The 26099-nt window shown below is 42.6% G+C and overlaps 1 long non-coding RNA gene across 1 annotated transcript in view; it reads right to left on the bottom strand.

The window, feature by feature from the left end:
- Positions 1 to 14435: 14435 nt before the first annotated feature.
- LOC123623013 overlaps positions 14436 to 26099 on the bottom strand; it is a 33488-nt gene continuing 21824 nt past the window's right edge. The window contains exon 3 of the long non-coding RNA XR_006729753.1: positions 14436 to 14582. This is a non-coding gene — a long non-coding RNA (uncharacterized LOC123623013). The remainder of the gene's footprint in view (positions 14583 to 26099) is intronic.

The following is a 26099-nucleotide window of genomic DNA, read 5'->3' as shown; positions in this document are numbered from 1 at the left end:
TTCTCCTCACTTATTTTCACTTTTTTGAACTGTCTTCTTGGTGGTTTTGGTGCTGCTTAAAAATGATTTAATGAAGCAAACAACAAAAAAAAGGCCTTACAGGGTTGAGGATAATGAAATGGGGACAGTTGCAACCAAGGCTGACACTTATTCTTTAGTTAATTCGATTGTGCCTAATTATCTTGTTGCTTTGCCATCCAGCCCTCCCCCCGACCGGCACCAGCCTCAGAACATTTCTCACGATCGCAGAGCAGACAGGGAGAGAGATGAGTAACCCACAGCGTCCTCCTCTGCCCTGTCCCTGAGTGCCTGTGCAAGAGAAGACTTCAGAATCCAGATCTTTCTCTGAGCTCTGTGAGAAATCTTTCTGTTTTCCCATCACACATCTTCATACGTCACCACCTGCAGTCTCGGTCCACGTGGGCCATGATGACTTGCTTTAGAAGAGTCACCCCAGGAACCGGGCAGAGAGGAAATGAACCAACTGAAAATTAATTAGCTCCAAAATCTCCACAGAAAACAAAATACACTGAGATACGTACTGGCCTTGAGTCATTTCCAGCTTTGGGGGTGTAATGTGATTGCTTGATTTCTCTAGTCACTTAGTCCAAGGTTTCACAAATTTTTCTCTGTCCGTGCCTGTGCTGTTTTCTGTAATTAGAAATTTTTCAAACATCCTAAAACTTCAAAAGTATACCCTAAAGTCAAGTTTTCAATAAAAGTAGGATTTCTCTGGTTCACCTTCATTGTAATTTGGTTTGGGAAAATGTGGTTTTCAGCCGTAAGCAAAGAGAATTGTCTTCCGAACTTGAACTGTTGTTTGTTACCAAACTGTGTTTCCGTAGAGTGTTTTCTGGCAGCTGGGAGAGTTAGCACGCTGAGCTCCGTGTTGGGACACAGGCTCTGGTATCCCACATGCCGGAGCCTTCTTGGGACCCTCACTCCTTAGGACTCTTGGTCGTGGGTCCCTAGAGACCAGTGGAAAACCCCCAAAGAAGGGAAGGACTTCTTTGCTTAAGCCAGTAATGACTGAGCGCAGCCAGGAGTGGCAGAGGGTGGACTCTAGGCCAGGCACATGCAGCGCCAAAGGGAAAAGGGGGGAAAGGCGCCTAATCCAGGATTTGAAATCAGATCAGGGGACCAGAAAGCCAAGCTGGGGTATTTTTAAGTAGTAACAATATGTACATACCCACCCGCCTCCCACAACTGCACTAAATGCTCTGAGAGCATCCAGAGCTTTCTGTCCTTGGATGGACGACTGGCTCAGAGCAGAGAGCTGTCGTGGGAGGACGCAGATAGCAGCCCTCATGGCCCCACCCGCAACAGCGGACGCCCTGCGGGAGGGTGCGACTCCCAAGCCACCGCCTGCGTCTGGGTTCTGGCCCCACCCCTTGACAGCTGTTCGATACTGAGCAGCCACTTCACGCTCTGTGCCTCAGTTTCCCCCTTTGTGAAGGGAGCCGATGATGGCTCACTTCCCGTCCCCTTCGCCATGGGAACGACTCAAGCTAGCGTGCGTGAAGTGCAGAGAACCGCAGCTGGCGCCGGGGGAACTCATTCCAATTCAGGGCTCCACGCAACTTCAGGTGAAACCCTCTCGTAAATCATCGTTTGGGAGGATCTCAGTCCTTTTGTTGGTCTAGAATGGCTCGATATGAAGATAAATGAGATGGGAATGCCGTTAGCTAGGCACAAACACCCGATCGTGAGAGTCTCCTGGCGCAGCTACATTTATCAAGACTTTCCCACACGACACTCTCACGAAGTACGGCCATTATTCCCTCGTCACAGGAAAGGTGACTGAGGAGGTACCGAGGCACAAACCGCGGAGTAATTTGCTGACAGAGCCAAGGTTCAGACTCCGCGTCTGTCCAGAGCCGGCCCCGTCGGCCGCCGCGCCACCCTGCCTGCAAACCGGCCACATCTACTCTGCAAGGACACGGAGCACCCGGAAGCGCAGTGCTCAAACCAGGGAGAGGTGTTTGCAGAGGTGCTGGAGCAGGTAGGGGCATCCACAAAGGAGAGCAGTGATTTGCAAACAGAGCTCAGCCACACGCATCCCTGTGTCCCTCCTACCCTCGAGCCTCACCTGGCAAGCTGGTCAGCACACGGTCTCCGCCCCGCCCAGAGCCGGAGGTGCAGGGCCCAGACGGAGCTCAGCACCTGCCTCGGGGACACATATGGTGACGGTCACCGGGCCAGAGGGGCCGCTCTGGCCCGCTCTTCTCACTCTGTGGACAGCACCCCGAGGCCCAGAGAAAGCAGAGGTTGCATTTCCCAAGGGCCGTGTCCCTGCCTGATGCAGGAGCCGGTGAGCACCCCCCGCCCCGGGAGAAGGGAAGCAGACGCAGAGTCCCCACTGGGAGCCACAGAGAGCTCTGTGCAGCCCAGATGGGCTGTGTGGGGACCAGGGCGGAGGCTGGGAAGTGGGAGAGGTTCAGGGCCTCTCCTGCCGGGCGCGGGAGAGAGGACATGCGTGGTGCTGCGGAGCAGAGCGGAGGGGCAGCGGGAAGCAGGAAGGCTCTCTGCTCAGCTCTCTCTCCAACATATTGTATTTAAACTATCAAATGTTTTAGCCAATCTGCAAAAAATAAACTCCTTGCACAGGGGGTGAGGTTTGGCTCTCTTTCTCAGCATAAGGCCCTCTCCGCGGTTCCCCTTGGCTCCCGCAGAAAGCGCGGGGTTGATTTCTGCAGCTTCCCAACACTGTATATCTGGAATTTACATAATCACAGGCAAATAAAGCGATAAAAGCATACTCTTTCATAACAGGCATATTGTTACTATTATTATTCTTAAGGCAAATTAGCTTCTGATTATAGAGATTAGTCAAAACCATGATTCTGTTGATTGTGAGGTGGGACTGATTTTCTTTTCTTTCTTTTCTTTTTCTTTTTTTTTTTTTTTTTAACAAGGAGAAGAGCTGTTGTTTCGATGTCAGAAAATTACATAAAATGGTACTCAGAGAGAAATAAAGTTTCTGAAAGTCGTTTAATTATTAGTTCTCTCTGAAGCATCAAGGCATTTCAGCCTTTCGGTTTTCGTCTGTCTAGTCAAAATTTTACCCTCAAGTTTATTAACTTTTTGATTTTACTTTATTTAACCTCTTCCTTTTAAAAGTATCTACAATTAAAAAATATCTATTTTTTGATATTTGTGTGTGTTTATTGAGGTTTCTCCACCGCGGAGGTAGTTCGTACCCCTGTAACTAAAGAGATGCTCATTATGTCGCCAGCACTTTTGATGGTGTGACAGGAATCGTCCCCACGCTGGGCAGGGGAAGCAACCAGAGTTCAGGCGGTGAGGAGCCTTGAGCAGAAGGTGGCACACAGCTGTGGGAGGGCTTCTGGCTCCCGAGGGCCGCACAGTCCCCAGAGGCACCGCCACTCCCACCCCTGGGGAGCAGCATTCACATGGCCCCTCCCCGACCGACTCTGAGGTTCTCACCTGGGGTGATTTGGCAATGTCTGGAGACAGCTGGGGTTATCAGCACTAGGGGAGGAGAAGGAGAGGTAGCGTTTGATACTGGCATCTCATGGGTCAAGGTCACTGCCAGGACGGTCCCCACAACCGAAAGTTATCTGGCCCCAAATGTCACAGTTGAGTAACCCTGGTCTAAATGATCAGAAATCGTGTGAGAACTTTGAGTTGATAACAACACGTTGTCAAGAAGGCATATGCGAATCCTCTCTCACCCTGGACTGTCCCAGAGGGGTTGAGTGCACCTGGAGACATCTTCAGACCTGCTTCCTTTCATTCCTGGTGACGCTCCAGAGTCCCGATGTCATTGGGCATAAGGTTAAACTGGAACATGCAAAAAACTGTACAATTGATTCTACTTTATTCTGAATTTAGGAAGAATTTCCAAACAAAAAGATCCCTCCCCCAAAATGTATGCATACAACTGTTAGAGATGCAGATAAAATAGCCAATTGTCTTTCAATCTGACTATTATATTCCAACTGTTAGATCCGGAGAAATTTGGCAGGATGTTTCATTGTTTTTGCTTTAGGTCATCCCCTAGGTTTCATTAATCCGCTGATAAGCACTCATTAAAATAAATGCTAGCATTTGCTCTGAGACAGTTTCAGGAGATTATTTCATGACTGTTACAAGAAGCATTATAATAAAGAAGTTTTCCTTCTTTTAGCTTGTTGGAGTAAAAAAAAAAATACATAATTTTGTGCCATGATCCTCAAAGTGTTAAACATTGCGGCATCTCTTACAACAGGATATTGGCAAAGTCTTCTGTAACAGGTCAGATAGTAAATATTTTTGGCTTTGTGGGTCACATGGTCTCTGTTGCAACTACTCAACTCTGCTGTGGTGGCACAGAATCAGCCGTAGACAATATGTAAATGAGCGGACTTGGCTATGTTCCAATAAAACTTTATTTACAAAAACAAGGGAAGGACTTGGCCCCATGACCGTAGTTTGCCTACTCTTGTCTTACAACATAGGTTTCCTGAAAATAAGGCATTTAGGCAAAAAGAATAGGGGAAAGTTCAGAGTAAGCCATTGTAAAATATCGGCAATAGTTCTCACTGTCTTACAAAAAGTAGCCTGTGTACAACTAAGTATCACTCCAGGGAGGACCAAGAGGCATGCAGAAATGAGATCTAAAGGTTAGGCAGAAATCTGGAGGGAAAGGAATTGCAACCACACTGGACAACAATCTAGTGTTGTTACTTTCATTTCTTTTCTAAGTTTCCCTTTCAGTTTTAAGCATTGCATTTAATTCAGAAACTGTCCCTCACTCCTCACAAGTCAACACGAGAGGAGAACATCAGGTAGCCATGGAGAGGCTGAGATGTTCATGTACATGTGTGACAGTGGCCGTGAGCAGTCAGTGGCTGAACTGGTTCTGCAGGTCGGGAGGCTGGCACGTCAGCACAGAGCTGGGACTGGCATGCCAGGCACTGCTGAGAATACGCGCCAGCACTCCACAACCTACTGGCCGCCTTGCCAACCAGGGCACTGGACAGTAACAAGTCATTTACTCTCTCGACAGCAACTCGACAAGGTGGCTACTGTGAAAGTCCCCTTTTACAGATGAGAAAACAGAGGGCCTGGGAAGCTGAGCAATTGGCTAGCAATCAGGAAGCCAGGACTCGGGTGGGGGTGCCTGACTTCCTCCCTGAGGGCGAGGACCTTCTCTCTGACCCTCCCCCCACACCCGCTGAGGCTTTAATTATTATTTTTATGATGATATAACAAAACATAAACTGTACCATTTTGGCCATTTCTTAGTGTACAGTTCAATATCACTAAATATTATACATTCACACTGTGGGCCACCATCACCACTATCCGTCTCCAGACCTCTTTCATCCCCTAAAACGGAAACTCTGTCCCCATTAACTAGTAACTCCCCTGCCCCAGCTCCCGGCAGCCTCCATCTGCTTCCTGTCCCTGAATCGCCTACTCAGGCACCTGGCGTGGAGTCCTGCAGTGTCTGTCTGTCCTCTGGGTCTAGCTCACTGCACTCAGCACGCTGTCCCCAGTGTTCACCTGTGTGGCAGCACGTGCCAGGATTTCCTTCCTTTGTAAAGTTGGATACTGTTCCGTCGTGTGAGCACACCGTGCTCCGGCTGTCTGTCCGTCCCTCCGGGGACACCTGTGCTGCTGCCACCCATCGCCAGGTCCCTGGGAGCGGCTGGCGTTCTCCCCTCTTCTCCCCTCCCCACCTGTGCACCGACTCTTGGCTTCCTGAAAGCCACACTTTGTTGCCCCCTGCCTCCCTTAGGACACTCTTGTCCCCATGGAAAACTTGTCTTTCTAGAAACAAGCAAAACGTGCCCTCTGCAGTCTTTACCAGCTCCCTCTCCAGACAGGCCAGACGCAGGGCAGCTTCCCCACACGCCTGCTGCTGTAGCGTGTGCACAAGCCGGCAAGCCGCGTGCTTAGGAGGGGCCCGGGGAGCCCGAGGAAGTGGGAGAGCAGGATGGGGAAGGGAAAAAGGACCATAAAGGGCTCACGCTTGAGCAAGTCCCACCGTGGGCTGTAGGGACTCATTCCCAAGACTGTTGGGAATGTGGCTCAGAATTGTCCCACCAAGTCCCAGCCTTCCACGGGAGCCCTCCTGGGGTGTTAACTCCTGTGGCCAGAAAGAGTTGCCAGGAGGCCATCTGCACACACCAACCTGTCCACCAGTCACTGGCAGGTGACCTCCGGGGTGGACCTGCCGCATGGGTGGGCTTGTGGTTCTCCCCTTGCGGTGTCTACCTCTCCCACCGGGCTCTGAACTTGGGAAGGCAGCCCCCTCGCCAGCTTCTCTCCGTAGACGCAGCCCCTGGCTGGTGGGAGACAGCCAGAAATGTGCTGAAGGGGTTCGTGAGTGGCTCCGTGGGAGTGAGACCCAGACTAGGCGTCCAGGACAGCGGAGGCACCTAGAGAGGCAGGTGTTCGCAGTCCAACGCAGTGGCGGGCTGGGGTCCCGCCTCACGGGCTACAGCTCGAGCTCGCGCCGCCCTGCGCCATCTCACCTCCTGTCCCCTCCTCTGCGGGGCTCCCAAGGCAATCGCGCCTCACCTAGCAACTGTTGCTACCAAGGGCCCACTTCCCTGGCGTTCGGCAGCACAGCAGGCGCCTCCACTGCCACTCCCGGGTGTGACTGAAGGGAAAGGCTGACTTATTTCAGGGCCCGGCTGGGAGAGGATCTGGGTGTCAGAAACCAGAGCAGCCGCGCGTTCAACGGCCAGTGGGACGGCGCGGCGCGCGGCTCGTGCCAAGGGCGCCATCAAGAAAAAGAATTGCCACTCCCCGGGCGGTGATGGGCCCTGTTCATAAAAGCCCCGGTGCTCCCTGTTCCCTTTCAGCTGGGTCAACATGTGCCTGTAAATGCCTCCCAAAAGGGAGATCATAACTGCATCAGCAGCCCCAGAAATGACAAACAACTCAAGTATGGAAAAGCAGCTGCCAAGTATTCAACAGCGCTCATATTGCACCAGAAAAAAATCAGATAAGAAAAATAAACTCAGTTGTGTGCATATTTCCTTAAATATGTATCCCATTCTGCGGTTCCTTCCAGTCTTCGCTGTAATGAATGTGTCCATTTGTCAGGGGTCACAGACCGGCAGTCCTCGCAAGGCCTCTTGGACTGGAGGACTGGGCCATTCGGCGTTGTCCCTTCTCCAGAGCACAGAGCGCGCAGGAAGTGCGGAACACAGGGCACTGGCATCCGTTTCCCCGCTGGCCCGCTTGCCGAGTTAGGCTATGACTCGCCTGCCTGTGTCTTGGTTCCCCTATTGCGTTGGAGTTGGCAACAGTTACTCGCAAAATGCTTTGTCATCCTCAGGATGAGTGGAAGATCCCAGGGGTAACGTCTGCACAGCAAATGGTCAGAGCTGAGACACTGTTGTGGTCACCAAGCCCCACTTTGGTGACATGGCTCAACCGCACGGTTAAACAGCAATGGAGTCGGAGGACGGCTGGGCTAGGTAAGCCGGAGCCAAGGCCCGCCGGGTGGACGGCGTGCGAGAGGCCAATGTGAGGCTGAACAGGCCTCACTTTGCTCAACAGCACGGAGCTGGCCAGGGCAGCAGGGCCTCTGCCAACCTCATGAGGCCACTCTTGGCATGGCCATAAAAGCCACAGCCACAAACACTGACAAGGAAAGAAAAGGGTACGGTGAGAAATCAGCTTGCCTTTGCTTCTCAGACTCCTCAGAAGGTCCCGGAAGGGCACTTTCCTCGCCCCTGATTCCTGGATTGAAACATGATCGAACATCCACTCGGGCAGGACGGTGCCTGAAACCTGGTCCCTCCCCAAGGTGCTCACGCTCTGATGGCTTAAACCCAAACATGTCAAGACCATGTCACATACACTTGAGCATGCTATAGTCACGGGCAACGGAAGCCCACAGGAAGAGAGTCCAAACACAGTCAGGAATAGCCACTGAGAACCAAAGGGCCTCGCCCAAGGGAAAGGCATCTGCTCCCAGTCATAGCTTTCCTTTTTCCTACAATTTCCGGGAGACAAGATCCATGGTGCTTAGATAGATACCAATCTGCTGTGACAGGTACCAGGATTTTCATTCCACCGTGTACCATCAAGACGCAAAAATGATGTCCCTGCTCCCGAGGACAAACATCGTGCACCGCTTCTGCTTCAGGAAGAGCGAAGCTTCCGTGTCTGGATCCTGCTGGAGATGGTGCTGGGGCCCCTGGCTTGTGCCACAGCAGCAGAGTTGCAGAGTGGCCACAGGGTCCGGCCCCAGCCCTTCTGGCCAGAGAGAGGCTCGTCTTCTTCTCAGGAGCAGAACAAACATTTCCACCTAGCAGCTAAGTTTGAAACTCTCCAGGAAGGAAGAATATGGAGCTAGAAGAACCCAGGGAGCCCACGGCAAGGTCAGTGTGACTCTTGGTATGGTTTCTCTTTCTTCCCCTTTCCACAGCATTCATGAATTGGATGAATTTCTGCGTCTTCTTGTTATTAACTCTGCTTTCTGGCCTCGTTTATTTCTAATTGTTTTCCTAAGCCTCTAAAAGGAAATTCTGTTTGCTTTTTGGACCTGCTTACGTTTAAATCCACTTAACTTTGTGTCTGTGGCCTTCTTCTTCTTGAAAGGGCCGTAGGCTCCTGAGGAACCGGCACCCTCGCTGCAGAGCTGCAGGGATTGGCGGGATCCACTCCATTGCTGGGGGCGGACGGTTTGTGGGAATTTATGTCTGTGGGTTGTTTCTTCTTTGTTCCCCTGGCTGCTTTCTCATCCAATTGTTCAACTCTACCAGACGCTGTTTTCAGAATCTGCACAGGATGTTTTGGACAAAGAAGGGCAAGTATGAGCTGATATTTTGCTAACAATAACAATGGTAAAAGTCATCATTTCTGAAGCACCTACTGTGTGCCAGAAACTTCTGTGTGCTTCAGGTGTTAACCCTCTTGAGTCCAGATATGCAGTGTCACACCCACCATATAGATTAGGAAACTGAGGCAGAAAGATATAAAGTGACTTGCCTGAGTCACAAGCAGTGAGGGAACCACCGATCAAATCCAGATCAGAGCCAAAGCTCCTTCTGGTCCCACAATTTCAAGCAGCCCCCAGTGAAAGTATAACCAGAGCATCACATGGTAAATGCCCTCACCAATTTGTAACCACGCAACAGGTTCATTCGATACTAGGACATACGTCCTTCTTTAAAAGTGCAGATATTTTTATAAGCAAATCAAAGTTAATGTTGTAAGCTCCTTTGACTTGACTGAAGACATTCCAAGATGTCATCAAAAACCAAGGTTAGGAAGGCCAGTTCTATCAAAGTGGTGAAGCCCAGTCTTGGGGATCGCTTCACTTGGGAGGCAGCCTGCCCTCCTACTGGTCACAGTTCTACACCGTGGGCAGGAGCCAGGGAGGGGGTCTGGGATTGAGGATTGAACACGAGCACAGCAGGTGTTCTGCCAAGGTGCAGTGGACAGGGGTGCGTGGCAAACCCACACAGGTCCTAACCCTGCTCCTTCTGCCCCAGCCCACGAGTCACAGAGATAACGCATTGAATAAGTCCTTCTTAAAACTCTCACCAACCACGTGTGCAAAGGAGGAACAGTCTACCTAAAAGTGAACACCCTCACCCTATAGCTCTTAATGTGGCCTCACCAGCTTGCCACACATGTTACCGCCATTCACCTTGAAGAACAAAATGCTTAACAGCAACCCCTGGGCTTATCAGCCACAATGTAACTGTGACACACCCACCCCCCAGTGGACGGTATTTTTCAGGGCCAGTGAGAAAGAGCCAGACTTCCATCAGACGGGCTCCCAAAGCAGGCGCGGCCCAGATCCTGCCCACTGTCATGCCCAAGGTGGGAGGCCTGTTCCAGCAGCTTCACGAAGTCACCTGTCTGTGGGCTCTAGGATATCCATGCGGCCACCTTCGAGGCTTATCCTAGGACTTTGTCAAATGTTTTTTGAAGACGCCAGGATTTTAGTATTCACCAATTCTGCTGACCAGTGAGTGACCTTGAATTGGTTAAAATCAGCCAAATTCAAATGAACCTTGTGTCAGCCTCAGCCCGCCAACAACTCTGTGCACGAAATGGATTCAGCATTTTGTTAAGCCCCCAAAGAATTGGAGAAGTCATATTTTAGACACCAGAATATTTCATTTTTCAGTTCGCTAACATCATTCTCTAATGAACTCACTAAATGAAAAGATATGCAAATAGCTGTTAATGTTTTTTTGTTTAATTACATATTGCATTGGCTAATTATTTCTCCATGGAATGAATAGTTGTTTGTTCCATGATTTTTGGGAGCACAGAAAGAGAACAACCCGAGCACAAGGTCGTGGGTAAGCAATTTGAAAGTCCACAATAAGTAGTGGCTTATTAGGGATTTATGGTTTCTCAATGCATGTCAGATGCAAAGCCGTGCAAGATCAAGAGCAGGCCTGCATCCCATGGCAACAGCACCTCCATCCTCCAGCACGTGTGACTGTCACAGCCCTTGTCAGGTACCAGTTCATAAATACACAAGCTCATCTTCATATTTCTGTCATATCGTACACTTAATAGACTACTGTTTGCAGCAACATCATCTGCTGAGCCTTTGAGGTTTTGGTTCCTTGGTATTTCCCGAGGAATAGACTGTTGACTTTCCTTTAATTTTTGCCTAAGGACTCAGCTGAATACAAGTTAGATCCAAGTGTAACCTTTCTGAGGAAGGCTAAATTGAGACAGAAAAGCCAGGATTTTTCTCCAAGTGGAAATGGAAATTTATTATTTAAGAAATTGCTTAAATGTTGCTTTTGAGGCTTCACAAAGACTCAAAGTGTTTTGGAGGAAAAAAAAAAAAAAAAAAGCAAGTTCACTGACTCTGTATCAACTATGCTGTTTGTCCTGGGTGCACGACCGACCCGCTCTGCCCAGGGTCAAGAGAAGCATCACAGATAAGCAGGATTTGGAAAAAGCGTTTGACGGTGGTCATGACGCCGCCAGCGGGGGGCGGGCGGGGGGAGTTTCAGTGATAACCTCAGAGGACAGTTGACCATTTCTAACAACTAAATCCTTTATGTCATTTCTAAAATGAAAATTATGAGCTTGTCAAAGTGTACTACAGCCTAACTATCAAGATCAATTGGAGATGGAAATAATTGGGTAGCTAGTGCTGTCAGCAGAAGGCCAGAGGGCGAGGGAGCGGCGGCGCTCTCTACTGCGCGAGAGAATAATGAATAGATTAATAAATAGATTCCTGGCTGTACAGTTTTGACCTGTAAACATCCTTTAAGGAATCCGCTTGTCAGGTTTTCAATGATGTGTACTTTCAAATTACTGTCAAGGTTTCACTGGAGGAAAAAAAAGCAAATGAATAAAATAATGGTCTCAAAACAAAACTCCAAATTTTATTTGCTTCAATGCATAGTCTTACAAACCATATTTGGAAAGATGGTGGATAGCTTTTTGATGGCCAAAAATGAGTTATAAATTTCTTCTGTCGGTTTACTGTAGAAGGAGAATCAAAACTAATTTTTTTCTTCAAAAAATCCCCATCGGGAACAATGACCTTTTTCACAGTTTTTGTGCACACTCACGTGCAATTTGGACAAGCAAGCGGAGGTTTCCTTCCCCAGGTGGCATCCCTGTGTTCCTGAACACACCAAGGGACTCGGAGACAAAAAGGGTATTGGCATATACAACCTTTCTACAGCTTTTGAGATGTGTACTAGGACTGGCTGCTTTTTTACAGGGAGAGAAGGGTATTTAAGGCATTTTTAAATATCTATTTTAAAAATTAGTACCAAAAGATGGGGAATTTTCTCTTTGCTATCCCTAGAAACCCATGCATTCTTCAAGAATGTGATGTTACCTAATTTTCTGTCTGTGCTGGGTTGAATAGTGTCCCCCAAAATTCATGTCTATCTGGAACCTCAGAATGTGACTTTATTTGGAGATTGGGTCTCTGCACATGCAGTTAGTTAAGACGAGGTCACATTAGATTAGGTCAGGTCCCAAACCCAATGACTGGAATCCTCATAAGTAGACGAGACAGACACGGGGACACAGAGACAGGGAGGAAGGCTGTGCGTCGACGGAGCAGAGACTGGAGTGATGAAGCCACAGGCCGAGGACTACCAAGAATTGCTGGCAGCCACCAGAAACTAGGAGCCGGCAAGGAAGGGCTCCTCCCCGGCATGTGTGCAGAGGGCACCTTGCCACCTTTAGAGGCTCTGCTAACGCTTCGGCTTCCAACTTTTATTCTCCAGAACTGTGACAAAATAAATTTCTGTCATTTTAATCCACGCTGTTTGTGGCGATTTGTCACGGCAGCTCTAGGAAACTAATACACTGTTGAAAACATGCTGTTATTGAGGTGTTTATCCCTATTCCCATGTTTGGACAAAGAAATGAAATAGCATGGTGTGACCAAAACCACCTGCATCTTTTGCAGTGGGTGGCACCCTTGCCTGCGTGTTAAAATCCCCTGAAAGCTTAAAAAAAAAAACCCGCTGCCCAAGCTGCACCCCAACCCAATTAAATCAGACTCTGGAGGTGGGACCCTAACAGGGATATTTTTAACCCTCCCTGGTAACAATGTGCAGCTAAGATCACAAGAACCACTGACCTACGTGATGCAGCAGTGTGGTTTTCTAACAAAACCACAGGCTTGAGAGTTAGTCAAGTCTTAGTTTAATTTCTGGTTTTGCTACCTCCTAGCTGCATCCTTGGGCAAATCACTTAATTTATCTGATATTTACTTTCTCAAGTTGAAAATGAGATTGTGAAGATTAGTCTTTTTAAAGCATATAAAACATCTAAAAATGCCTGGCTCAGAGTAGACATCAAATAAATGTCACTTTCTTTTCATTCTCCCAACCTACAGAGAGGCAATTTAGCAGGACGCGTGGAATCCAGGCTCCGAGGGAGACTGTGAGAATCACATCCTCACTCTACCACTTACTAGCTGTAAAACCGTGGGAACTTCTCGGTGCTCAGTTTCCTTATCTATAAAATGGGGCCTCAGAGAGCCATTATGAAGTTTACATGGGATAATAAGATAATTTGATCCAGGTAAAGCACTTAGAACAGTATCTGGCACATTTAAGCACTCAGTAAACGTTAGCTTACGTTATAGACATTATCTGATACAACACTCGGCACAGCTTCCCCTGGACGATACATAACTGCACTTGGTGCATTTCAGCATCGCTTTCCTGCACCAGCAGAGCCACATGAGGCTGGATGAGACCAGCAGGCAGGAGACTTGAGCTCTGAGCTCGGCTGAGATGCCACTACCTTTCAAGAGCTAAGACAACACTTTTCTCCTATTCCCCATTCCAGGGCTCAATTTGTAAAAGAAAGGATTTAATAAGCTGATCTCTAAAAGTAACTTCTAGCATAAAAAAAAATTGTGATTGTTGAATATTTATTATAAAGCGATAGATGGAATTTGGGGTGTTTGGCAAACAATTCCAATGCTTTTACGGTTAGGCTTTTATCTTGAGAGTAGGATTCTCAAAAATCCAGTATTAACAGAAAAGGAATCTAATTCCCTCTTGTTGCCGCAAAGGCCAATGCTGGACCTTTATTGAAGAAGTTTCAGGCTGAAGGAGCTCAGTCCACCAAGTGACTGCTGTTGGAAGGTGGAGAGAAGACATCAGACGCTTGCACACACATTTTAAAGCTTAAGAAATAGCCCTATGTGAGAACATAAATTGATACACCCTCTCCAGTGGGAAATTAGGTAATATATATCAATAGTCTAAAAATACATAGTAATTACATTTCAAGGAATCTATTCTGAAGAAATACAATTAAAGTGGGAAATTAAATAATAGGAATTAATAGTTAAAAAAATACACAGTAATTACATTTCTCAGACTCTATCCTGGGGAAATACAATTAAAGTCTCCTTTTCTCATGCCTTTGGGATCGGCAATTGGACAATCTGGTCAGCTCATTAAAAAGTCAGTTAAATAGGGAAATCTTAAACAATGGCACATAAACATTTTATTATGTTACAATATAAAAATGTGAATTCTCTCACCAACCTTACAGTGAAAGACCCAGGCTTTTCTCTGGGTGTGGAGCAGCCCGACATCCTTCTTGCCTAAACCGCGCTTATATAATACATGCTCTGAATTAAGTTTTGGTTTCTTTAAAGTGAAGCACAAACTTAAAGATATTTGAGTATCAGTCTGAAAGCAGACTCTTTCTGCATTTCGCCATTTTATTTTCTCAAACTGTTCACAGTGGCCTGGCCCGCGGACTAATTTTATAGCAACTTTATTACAACTTCACTTTACTGAGTCTCCCCAAAGCAGTCAACTTAGTTTTTATAGTTTATGTAGAAACAGCCACCCTCTTTCTTTTCTTGCTCCCGTTTCATACGTTAGGATTCCAATCAATTACATCACAACGACAACCAGCACAAACAGCTTGGGAACAAACACAATTAACTCCTGGTCGGCACAGGACTCAAGTAGTGGGAGAAGGAAGGGAGGCCGCATGCACAGCGGTGTTCCGGAAGGTGTCTTACCAGTTAATCCAGCAAATCAACGCGGGGAGAGTGGTGAAGAGGATTTCTCTTACAGTCCAGTATGTCATCAAAGATTTATGTGCAAAGATGTTTACCGGAATACTAACTGATACTGGAAAAATATGGAAACAATGTAAGTTTACAATGAGAAAATAGCTAAGTAAATTAGCATACAACCATGTGATGAAATGGCATGTAAATATTAGAAACTGTATTTTAAAAACTATTTTATGATATAGGAAACACCCATAATATTATCGTAATGTATAATTTAGTAAATATTTACTAAGCAGTAGAGCATTTTGTAGATTCTGAAAAAAATCATTGTATTTTGTACCATTCCTATAAAACTGAAAGTGGGGAGAGACCTGGACAAATGGAACTGATGTCACCTTGAGCTTCTCATTTACTTTGATTTAGTTGGAGTTTAAGCATTGTTTTTAAGGGAAAAAAACCAATATTGCATGCAGGTTGTCTAACAATAAGATGCATTTAACCTCAAGAAGGTGGTGGGGGTGGGCACTTTCCTTCTCGTATTGCCGAGTAAGCTTCTCTCCTAGACCCACCTTCCTGCAGGTGCTATCAGCTTTGGGTAAGAATATAAAAGAGGCTTCTGTTCACCAGAGGGTGAATAAAAAGCAGGAACACTCAACAGAGAAGTCCATATTTGGAGTAAAGAAAATGGCATGAAGTAAAATTCCCATTCTTATAACTTTTACCCTGAGGGCAAGTCAAAGTTGTCACCACACCAGCGGCTAAATATCTGAGAGAAAACCCATGGTTTTTCTAGCCTGAAGAACAGAGGCCAGAAGAGTTCAGAGTTCAGAGCAACCAGAGCACTGCAGAGTGAGGGGGTGATTCTGGAAGAGACAGAACCAGAGAAGGGGAACCCCAAATTCTCTAGGTGAATTCAAAGCAACTAAGCTAAGGACAAAGAACAGAACTAAGATTTGAGCTGCTTCAAGAGAAAGAGTTTTCGGTTTGAGTCAATCTAGTTAATAGTCTGTTTTTTAAAAAATCAGCATTCTTTAGAGAAATGTAACAATCCAGACAGCATTCACAATGTCCAGGATACAATCCAAAATTACACACTAAGGAAGAAACACAAAAATGATTTATCCACAAGAAAAAAAATAATAAAGATCAATTCTAAAATGATCCAAATATGAAAATTATAAGACAAGAATTTAAAGCAAGTACCAATGCAGAAAAAAAATAAAAATAAAAGCAAGGACAGAAATGAAAATATGCTCTTCATGCATGTAAAGATAGGAAATGTCACCAGATAAATAGAAACTATAAGAAAGAATCAAATGAAAATTCTAGAGCATCAAAATACAATATATGTATGATACTTTAATGTTAGGTACATGTCATCATACATTTGTCCAAACCCATAGAATGCACAACACTGAGAATGAAACTTGCTATAAACTATGAACTTTAGGTGATAATGATGTATCAAAGTAAGTCCATCAATTGTAACAAATGTATTAACACAACTCTGGTGTTGGATGTTGCTAACAGGGAAGGCTGTACGGGGGAGTGGTGGGGGTTGTGCAGGGAGTATACTGACAATCTCTGTACCTTCCTCTCAATTTTGCTATGAACCTAAAACTACTCAAATAATTCATCTTTAAACAAAATGCAACATGAAATTTAAAAATTCCTTGTATGGGCTTGCTAGCAGAATGGATATAACAGAGGAAAGAGTGGGTCAGCTAACTTGAGTATAGGCCAATAGAATGTATCAAATGTGAAAATATAAAGAAAAAAGATTGGAAAAAAATTAAAAGAGGCCCAGAAACCTGTGGGACAATACTGACAAATCTACCATGCATGTAATTGGGATAGGAGAGAGAAAAGAGAGAATAGGAAAAGAAGAAAAAACTTTGAAAAAATAATAAACAAAACATTTCCCAAATTTGATAAAAGGCATGAATTCACAGATAAGAAGGTCAGAGAACCTCAAGAAGAAAAACTACAAAGAAAACCACATCCAGTCTCCCATAGCCAAACAATTCCAAATCAAAGATAAAGAGATGGTCTTGAAAGCAACTGGAGAAAAATAAAACATTACATACAATCATGGAAAACAGCAAATCAAATGACCTCTAACTTATTATTACAGAAGTCTAGAATATACTAGAACAATATATTTAAAGTTCTAAATAAAAAATTTTAAAAACCTGTTAACCCAGAATTCTATGTCAAGTGAATGTATCTTTTAAGAATTACAGCAAAATAACAATTTCAAACAAAAGATAACTGAGAATTCACTGACAGCAGATCAGGAAGAACAGGAAGTTCTTCATTCTGAAGGGAAATAATACCATAACAAAATAATAATTCAGATCTTCTGGAAAAAAGGGAAACTATTGAAAATGGTGAATGTATGAAATATCTGGGTAACTAGTAAAACCATTTCTTAATTTGTTTAAAAATATGTATAACTATTTAAGTGAAAATTGTGGCATTGTCTGGTTGGATTTAGAGTGAGATGGAATACACACGATAACCACAGTTTGGGAGAAAGGAGGGGAAATGAACCCAGGCAGTTGTGAAATTTCCACATTTCACATAATGAGCTATAGTATGAGTGATAAGTAGACTGTGATAAGTTCAGGGTGTATATCGTATTGTTTAGAGAAACCACAAAAAAAAAATTACAAAGATGAACAGCTAGAAAGTCAACAGATAAATTAAAATGAAATTCTAAAAAAATTCAGATAATCTAAAAGAAGGCTAAAAGGGAAGAATAGAGGAACAAAACCACATATGGGACAAACAGAAAAAAATGTGGTAGACCTAAATCTAATCATATAAAAAATGCTTTAAATATTGACTAAATACTCTTAATTAAAAAACAGGTTAAAAAAAGAAAAAAAGGGGGGGAAAGGTGGATCAAAATATAAGCTGTCTATAAAAGAAGCATATTTTTTAAATATACAGATTCAAATAGGTTGAAAGTAAATGAGTGGAAAATATATACCATTAAAACAGCAAGCATAAGAAGACTGGAGTGACTACATTAATATCAGATAAAATAGACTCCAAGAGTAGAGTATTTATAGACAATTACACCCAATACCTGGAGAATATACTTCCTTTTCAAATGCACATCTCACTAGAATCATATAAAATATGATTTATATAAAATCATATAAAATATTATCATATAATATAAATCATATAAAATATGTTCTCTGACTACAATGGAATTCTAAATCAAATAACAATAACATAGCTAGAAAATCCCAAATATTTCAAAATTATATTTAATACAAAGAAGTCACAAGAGAAATTAGAAAATATTTGAACTGAATGATAGTATAAATACATATCAAAATTTGTGGAATTGACCTAGATCTGTGCTTAGAGGGAAATTAATAGCTTTAAATGTTTATATATGAAAAGAAGAAAGATCTAAAATCAATGATCCAAGGTTCCATTTTACGGCACTAGGAAAAGAGGAGCAAAGGAAATGCAAAGTAAGTAGACACAGACAAATGCTACATATAAGAGTAGAAACCAATGCAATATAAAACAAAAAGTACAAAAAAATCAGTGTAACTAAAAGCTTGTTCTTTAAAAGATAAATATGATTAATATACCTCTAGCTATTCCGATCAAACAGAGAAGGCTCCCATTAACAAGATCACAAATGAGACAGGAGACATCACTGCAAATCCTATGGACATTAAAGATCAAATAAGAGACCACGCTAACTATACCAGAAATTTAAGGTTGAATTAACATTCAAAAACCAATCAACATAATTCTCCATTTTAACAGATTGAAGGAGATAAATCATATGACCATTTCAATAAATGCAGAATAAGCATTTAACAAACCTCTGCATTCATTTGCAATAAAAACTAGAAATAACATCACATATATAGCTAATATTATATTTAATAGTGACAGACTTACATTTTCCCCATGAAGATTAGGAAAAAGGCAAGGATGTCCACTCTCAACATTGTTATTCAGCATTGCACTGGAGGTCCTAGCCAGTATAATAGGACACTAAACATTTAAAAATAAATAAGCAAAGTCATCCATAATAAGTGAATTTAGCAATTTGATACAATCTATCCTTCTATCAAGAGGTAGAAGCATACAAAAATCCAATTTACTGAAAATGCATTCAAAAATGAATTTTAAAAATAATTGCACTTGCGATACCATCAAAAAATATAAAATACTTAGAGACAAATTTAACAAAATGTGTTCAAGACTGATACACTGAAAACCACAAAACATTTTGAGAGGAATTAAGGAAGGTCTGTGCAAATGGAGAGGAATTAATGGAAGGTCTGTGATAACAGACCAGAGCACTAACCACGGCCAAGACGTCAGTTCTTCCCAAGTTGATCTATAGACTCAGTGTGACCCCAATTTCAGTGCTAGCTCTGGTTTGTAGCAACTGACAAGGTCATTCTAAAATTTATATGGAAATGCAAAAGACTTACACCCGCACCACACACTGTCGTAATCACTAACCACATGTGGCCACCGATATTTATATTTAGATTCATACAAATTAAATAAAATTAAGAATTCAGTTCCTCCAGCACACTAACCACATTTCAAGGGCTAGATACTCATATGTGGTTAGTTGTTATTCTTTCTAGAAGGTGTAGGTATATAACATTGTTGTCACTGCAGAAAGTTCTGTTGGATAGCAGTGACTTCAAATAGCCAAAGCAACCTGGAAAAAAGAACAAAATTAGATAACTTATACTACTTGACTTCAAACCTCACCATATAAAACTACAGTAGTCCAGACTTTGTGGTGCTCACATAAGAAAACATAGGAGAGCATGTTCATGACGTGAGGATAGGAAAAGTTTTCTTTAACGAGTCACACGAAACAACAACCGTGAAAGAAAAATTAGACTTCATCAAAATTAGAGTCTTCTGCTCATTAAGGACACGTAAAGAACCCTTCCAATGCAAAATAAAAGTATGAATGATGCCTCTTCTCAAAGAAATGGAGGTGAGCTGAGGTTTTAAGAGACTTTCCCAAAGAAGGTATGCAAATGTCCAATAAGCACAGGAAACAAGTACTCAACATCATTAGAAATCAGGAAGATGCAAATTAAAACCACTGATATGCCACTACACACCTATTAGAAGAGCTAAAATTAAAAAGAATGAAAACACCAAATGTTGGTGAGAATGCGCAGCAACTGGAAGTCTCAGACGTTGCTGGGGAGAATGTAAACTGGTACAGCCACTTCGGAAAAATATCTTGCAGTTTTCAAAAAAAACTAACCACACACCTATCCCGTGACCTAGCAAGTCCACAGCGAGGTATTTACTTCAGGGAAACAAAAACATATATTCATTCACAAAAAGACTTATGCAAAAAAAAAAAAAAAACTTCTATAGCAGGTTTATTCATAGTAGCCTAAAACTAGAAACTGACCCTGTGTTCACCAATAGGAAAATGGATAAACACATTGTGATACAGTCCTAGAAAAGAATAAGATTCAGAAATGAAAAGGTCCCCTTGGTCTCATTTATATAAAATTTTAGGACAGGCAAAGTTAATCCACAGTGTAAACACTATCAGACGAGTTTCTACCTCCGGCGTCTGAGGATGGAGACAGTGTGGGGAGTCCTGCGAGGAGACTGGCCAGAGCGATGGCAACGTCCTACATCTGGGTAGGGGTTTGGGTCGCAGAGTATGAATTTGCCAAAACTCAGTGTATTATTTGTTTACTACTGTTGCTTAATGCATGACCGCAAACTTAGAGGCCTAAAACCATACACATTTATTATCTTACAGTTTTGTCATTCAAAAGTCTAAGCACCATTATTACCTGGGTCCTCCTCACAGGATCCCGCGAGGCTGCAATGAACGTGACCACCAGGCTGCGGCCTCACTTGAAGATTCAACTGGGGGAAAATCTGCTTCCAAGCTCATTCGTGTTGTTGTCAGAATCCATTTCCTTGTGGCTGTTAGACTGCAGGCCCCCGCTTTTTTCTAGCTATCGCCTAGAGACAGCCCCAAGGTCCCAGAACCCTACAAGGTGTCTCAGCATGTGGGCTTCTCCAAAAAGGCCACTTTTGTCACCACGCTCACAGGAGTCCCTGGTCCTGTCTGTGAGCGAGACAGAGACACTGAGGGACAATGGCCTTAGACCTTCTAGAGATCCTCTCGTTTGACTGACGGATCTGTGAGACATGCCCTCTTGCAAGATCCCTTCATGTGACCGAATATGCTGACCTTTTGGTCGTTCAGGTTTTATTAAAAGGTTGTGCAGTCACACCCTCCAATTTTTCTTCAGACCGTGCTGTCTTAATCTGAGTATCTGTTGCCATCTAGAGAGGCTTAGAATTTTCAAAACCGCCAGGTCCTAGTTCCTTTGTGTTTGAGATTTCTCCTCTTGATTTATGTCTCTCCTCTCACATTTTACTATTATAAACAGCCAGAAGAAACCCGGGGATGCTTTCAACACTTTGCTTGGAAGTCTCCTTAGCCGTATAACCAAGTTCCTCACCTACGGGTTCCGGCTCCACGTAACGGCAGATGACAATGTTGCTGAGCTTTCTGCCACGACTGAGCAAGGACTCTCCCTTCCCCAGTTTCCGGTTGCATGCTCCTTACTTTCTGCTGCGTCCTCGCCTGCACTGTCCTTAAGGTCCCGGTCTCTATGCACAGCGGTCTCTCCAGGGAGACGTCCCCTTTCTCTACTACGCTTCTCTGCCCACTGCTGAGCCCCAAAACCACCCACCTTTTTAGCTATTTGTTACGGCCGCACCCCACATCCAGATCAACACTTGTATTAGTTTTCAGTTGCTGTGGAACAAATTCCCACAAACTTAGCAGCTTAAAACAACACACATTTATCTTCTCACAGTCTCTGTAGGTCAGAAGTCTGGGCACGATTCTGCTCAGGACTCTAGAAGTCTGTGTTCTCATTCTCATGCCCAGCTCACCCGGGGAAGAAGCCACTGCCAGGCCCGCTCAGTTATTTGGGGAATTATTTCCTTGCAGGTGTATGAGCCAGGGCCCCAGCTGATCGCTGGCTCTTGGCTGGAGACCACCCACAGGTCCTAGGAGCGACACACAGTTCCTTGTCACGTCAGCTTTTCCAGTATGGTCACTTATTTCATCAAGCACACAAGAAGTCTCTCACTCCAATTTTCTAGCAAAATGGAGTCTCGAACAATATAACCTAATCATGGGAGAGACTTCCTGCCACCTCTGCAAATGCCACTTGTTATAAGCAAGTTACAGGGATTGTGCAGGGCGTGAGTATAATTAGGGGTCACCTTAGAGCATATCCACTACATGCAGGGAATGAATGCACACTAAGATTTGGGCATTTTACATCAAAGGAAAAAGAACAGACTGAACTCTTGCTATGCATGCTGAATTGTTTAGGGAGAAGTATGCTGAAATGCATCAATAAAAAAAGATGAATTAATGGAGGGATGGAGCACAGACAGACAGATAAATGCATGTTAAAGCAAGCATAGCAAAGTGGTGGTTGCAGGAGCTAGGGGTGGGTATATGCGTGCTGAAAGTTTCTTTTAATGTTGCTATACATTTGAAATTTTTTATATAAAATATTAGAAAAATAAATGCATACTTACCAAAAAGAGCACAGACATAGTGTTTATCATTACATAACAAGAATGAGTCATCTATTTCTTTACACTTTTCAGCATTTTCTCATTTACTACATACAATGAGCATGAATTCTGTATATAATCCAGAGTTGATTAAACTTATTTAGTTTATAAAGTAGCCAATGTATCAGGCTAAAGATCTCCAGCCCAGTACTGGGTTTATAACTGTATCCCTTCCTTCCCAAGAATCCATCCCCAAGAGGTCAGAAAGTGACTTCACCCCCAAACACTGTTGAGCTCCCCTAAAAGCCAGCTATAGAGTGATCACTCATGAATTCACCTAACCCCTCTGAAAGCACGTGGTGTAGGATGCATCATCTCTTGGGCATAACAGTTGCATAATAGCACCACAAGTTATGTACAATTGCTCTTCCTTTTATATGTTCTAAAACTGTCTTCTTAAATGTTTTAGTTTCTCCTCTCTGGTTCTAATATTTCTGAATTTTATAAATAAATCTAAATCCATTCTAATCTCAGTGATTCAGATTTTACCATAAAAATCAAATACTATGTAAATAAAACGGGAGTGCTTAAGGCTAAATCAACAACATACCCAGTAGTACCTATTAGTGTCATGCTTTTTTTAGGTAAATTAATTAGCATTATTTGGACCACGTCATGCCATAGCCAATAAAACAATGGATGTTTGGGGAATGAAGTAACCGGTGCACACAGGCCTAGACATTAGCTTTTCTGTTTTCATTTTTTACAAGAGGGAATGGTTCTGTCCAGTCAAGCACATTGTTAAGGCATTCCTATTTAATAAGCGGGTCCTGACATAGCAAGAAACTGCTAAGGCTGCTTATTAAATATTAATAGATTGTCTATTCTTCCCTCAAAATAATTGATCATTAAATATTAGTCACCTCCTCTGTGTTAAGTCTGTGCTAAAGGCAAGGATACAGAAAGAGAGAGAGAGAGTAAATACAAAAAGAAATCATTAGCAAAGAACACAATACAGTATCTATGTGCTAGAATAACTAACAATTCAATACAGCATTTATTAGGCTAGACACTAATAAATTAGCAAGAAAGTAAGATAAAACTTCTGCCTTAAACACCTCATGGTGCCAAGCAGAACGGAGCTGAGGTACAGGCCATCAATAATTGTTAAACTGAATCAGACCTAGAAAAGTCAAGGCATTTACAAAGATGGTAAGAAAAAGCAAGATGCTCAGGATGGGCTGGGTTTGGATGGCATATGTAAAGCCAAGGAATAGCCTTTCATATCATCTTCAATTTTGGGATAAAACAGTAGCAACAACAATGATATTTCGTGAGGTCTGAACAGTTACCCGGCTGCCCCTGGGATGGAGGACAAATTCAAATCAAAGCATGGAATTGGGGGGATCATGTCTCCTGGGACACAGCACATATGAGGCAGTCAAAGGGTAAATAAGTAACCACCAACAAAGATTTCATTACTCTCAACCAGTGTTCTCAGTGAAGCGGGGGGCATTTGGAAAATTGGGGGAAACAATTTTGCTGATCACATTGTTTACAAGGTGCTATTTGAATCTTTAACAACTCTATTACTGTAAAACGGATATACAATAAACTGCATATTTTAAGTGTGTTACATATACAATTTTAAGTGATATATATTTCTCCCTGTGAGACCATCAGTACACTTAAGATAATAAACATATCATCACCCCCCACACACAAGTTCCCTTTTGCCCACTTGTGATGCTTCTGTATACTCCCCCCTTCCTCACCGTCTTCAGGCAAACATTGATCTGTTTCCTGTCACTATAGATTATTAATAGTTTGTGTTTTCTAGAATGCTATATAAATAAACTCATACTGTACGTACTCTATTTACCCGACTTCTTTCACGCAACACAATTATCCTGAGATTCATCCACGCTGTAGCACATGTTAACAGTCTATTTCTTTTTCTTATTGAGTAGTATTCCATTGTATGGATGTACGACAGCTATTCCATTCACCTACGGGTAGACATTTGAGTTGTTTCCAGACATTGGCAATTACAAATAAAGCTTGGACACAGATGGGTCCATGTCTTGGTAGGGATGTATGTTCGCACATGTGCCGTTTCTCGGGTGGAGTGGAATGCTGCCAAACTGGTTTCCAAGAGTCTTCACCTGCAGAGTTTCAGATGCTCCACATCCTTACCAACACCTGCTATGGTCAATCTTCTTAATTTATCCATTTTAATTGATGTGTAATGGTGTCTCATTTTTTTAAATTTATGGTTCTCTACTGACTAGTAATGTTGAGTATCTTTTCATGTCCCTATCTGCCATCAACATATCTTCTTTGGTGAAGTGTGTCTGTTCAAATTATTTGCCTAAATTTTAATTAAATTATTTGCTTTCTTATCACTGAGTTTTAAGAGTACTTTAAATATTCTGGTCACAAGTCTTCATCAGATACACAGTTTATAAGTATTTTCTCCCAGCATTCTTGTTTTCCTAAGAATACCTTTTGAAGAGCAGAAGTTTTTAATTTTGATAAAGTCCAATTTATCAATTTGTCATTATATGGGTCATATTTTTGTTGTTATATCTAAGAAAACTTTGCCTAAGCCAATGCCACAAAAGTTTTCTCCTATTTTTCTCCTAAAAGTTCTACAGCCTTAGATTTTATGTTTAGGACTAAGATCCATTTTGAGTTAAATTTTGTGTATGTTTGAATCAAAGTCCCAGTACCAATTGTTAAAAAGATTACCCTTTCACCACTGGTTTGTGGAGTTGTCCATATATGTGTGGGTTTAATTCTGAACTTTATTCTGTTCCACTGACATATTTGTCTATTTTTAAGCCAATACAGCTCAGGCTTGATTATTGTCATTTTATGTTAAGTCTTGAAATCAAATAATGTTAATCTTTATTTTCAAAGTTATTTTGATTATTCTAGTTCCTTTATATTTCCCCAGGAATTTTGGAATCAGTTTGTCAAGTGCTACAAGAAAAAAAAAAAACCCCACTGAGATTTTGATTGGAATTGCATTAAATTCATGCAGTGACCTTGGGAGAACTGATATGTGAACAACAAGGACTCTGCATAACATATGTCTCCACTTCTTTAGATCTTTCTTTGATTTCTCTCAGCAATGTTTTGTGTGTTTCAGTGTGCACAACTTACACAGCTTTTGTTGGATTTATCCTTACATTTTTATATGTTTGATGCTATTATAAAAGATATTTCTTAATTTCAATTTGTAATTTTTTCATTCTTAATATATAGAAACACAATTTATATTTGTGTATTTATTTTGTATCCTGAAACCTTGCTAAGCTAACTTCTTAGTTCTGGTAGCTTTTTTGTATATTCGTCAGATTTTCAATACCATCACATCATATAGTGTTAATATAGCATACTGAATTGATTTATTGCCTAATATTAAATCAACATTGCACTCCTGAGATAAGCCACACATGGTCACAATGTACTATCCTTTTTGCATATTGTTTGATTGAATTTTCTAAAATTTTGTTTAGAATTTTTGCATCTATATTTATACAGGACATTGGTCCATGATTCCCTTTTCTTATAATACCTTTGTCTTGTCTTGGCCTCATGAAGTGAGTTGGGAAGTTTCTTCCTCTTCAATTTTTAAAAAATGTTTGTGGAAAACTGGTGCTATTTCTTCTTTAAATGTTTGGTAGGATTCACCAGTATAGCCATTTTAGCTTGACATTTTCATTGTGGGAAAGTATTTAACTACAAACTCAATTTTTATGGGGATTGCATTGTATAGGGCCATTCAGGTTATTTAATTTTTATTGGTGAGCTGGTAATTCTTGTCTTCCAAAGTATTTGTCCATTTCCTCTAAGTTGTAAATTTATTGGCATAAAGTTTTTCATATTATTCTCTTATTGTATTTAAAATAACTTGTGTACTCTATAGTGATCGCACCTTTATCATTTCTAATATTGGCAATTTGTTTCTTCTCTCTTTTTTCCTGATCAGGCTGTATAGAGGTTTGTCAATTTTATTGCTGTCTTTAAATAA

The sequence above is a fragment of the Lemur catta genome, chromosome 1 (assembly GCF_020740605.2).
Source record: "Lemur catta isolate mLemCat1 chromosome 1, mLemCat1.pri, whole genome shotgun sequence".
Lineage (NCBI taxonomy): Eukaryota > Metazoa > Chordata > Mammalia > Primates > Lemuridae > Lemur > Lemur catta.
Note: the sequence above shows the minus strand (reverse complement) of the source record. Positions and strands in the feature narration are given on the sequence as shown.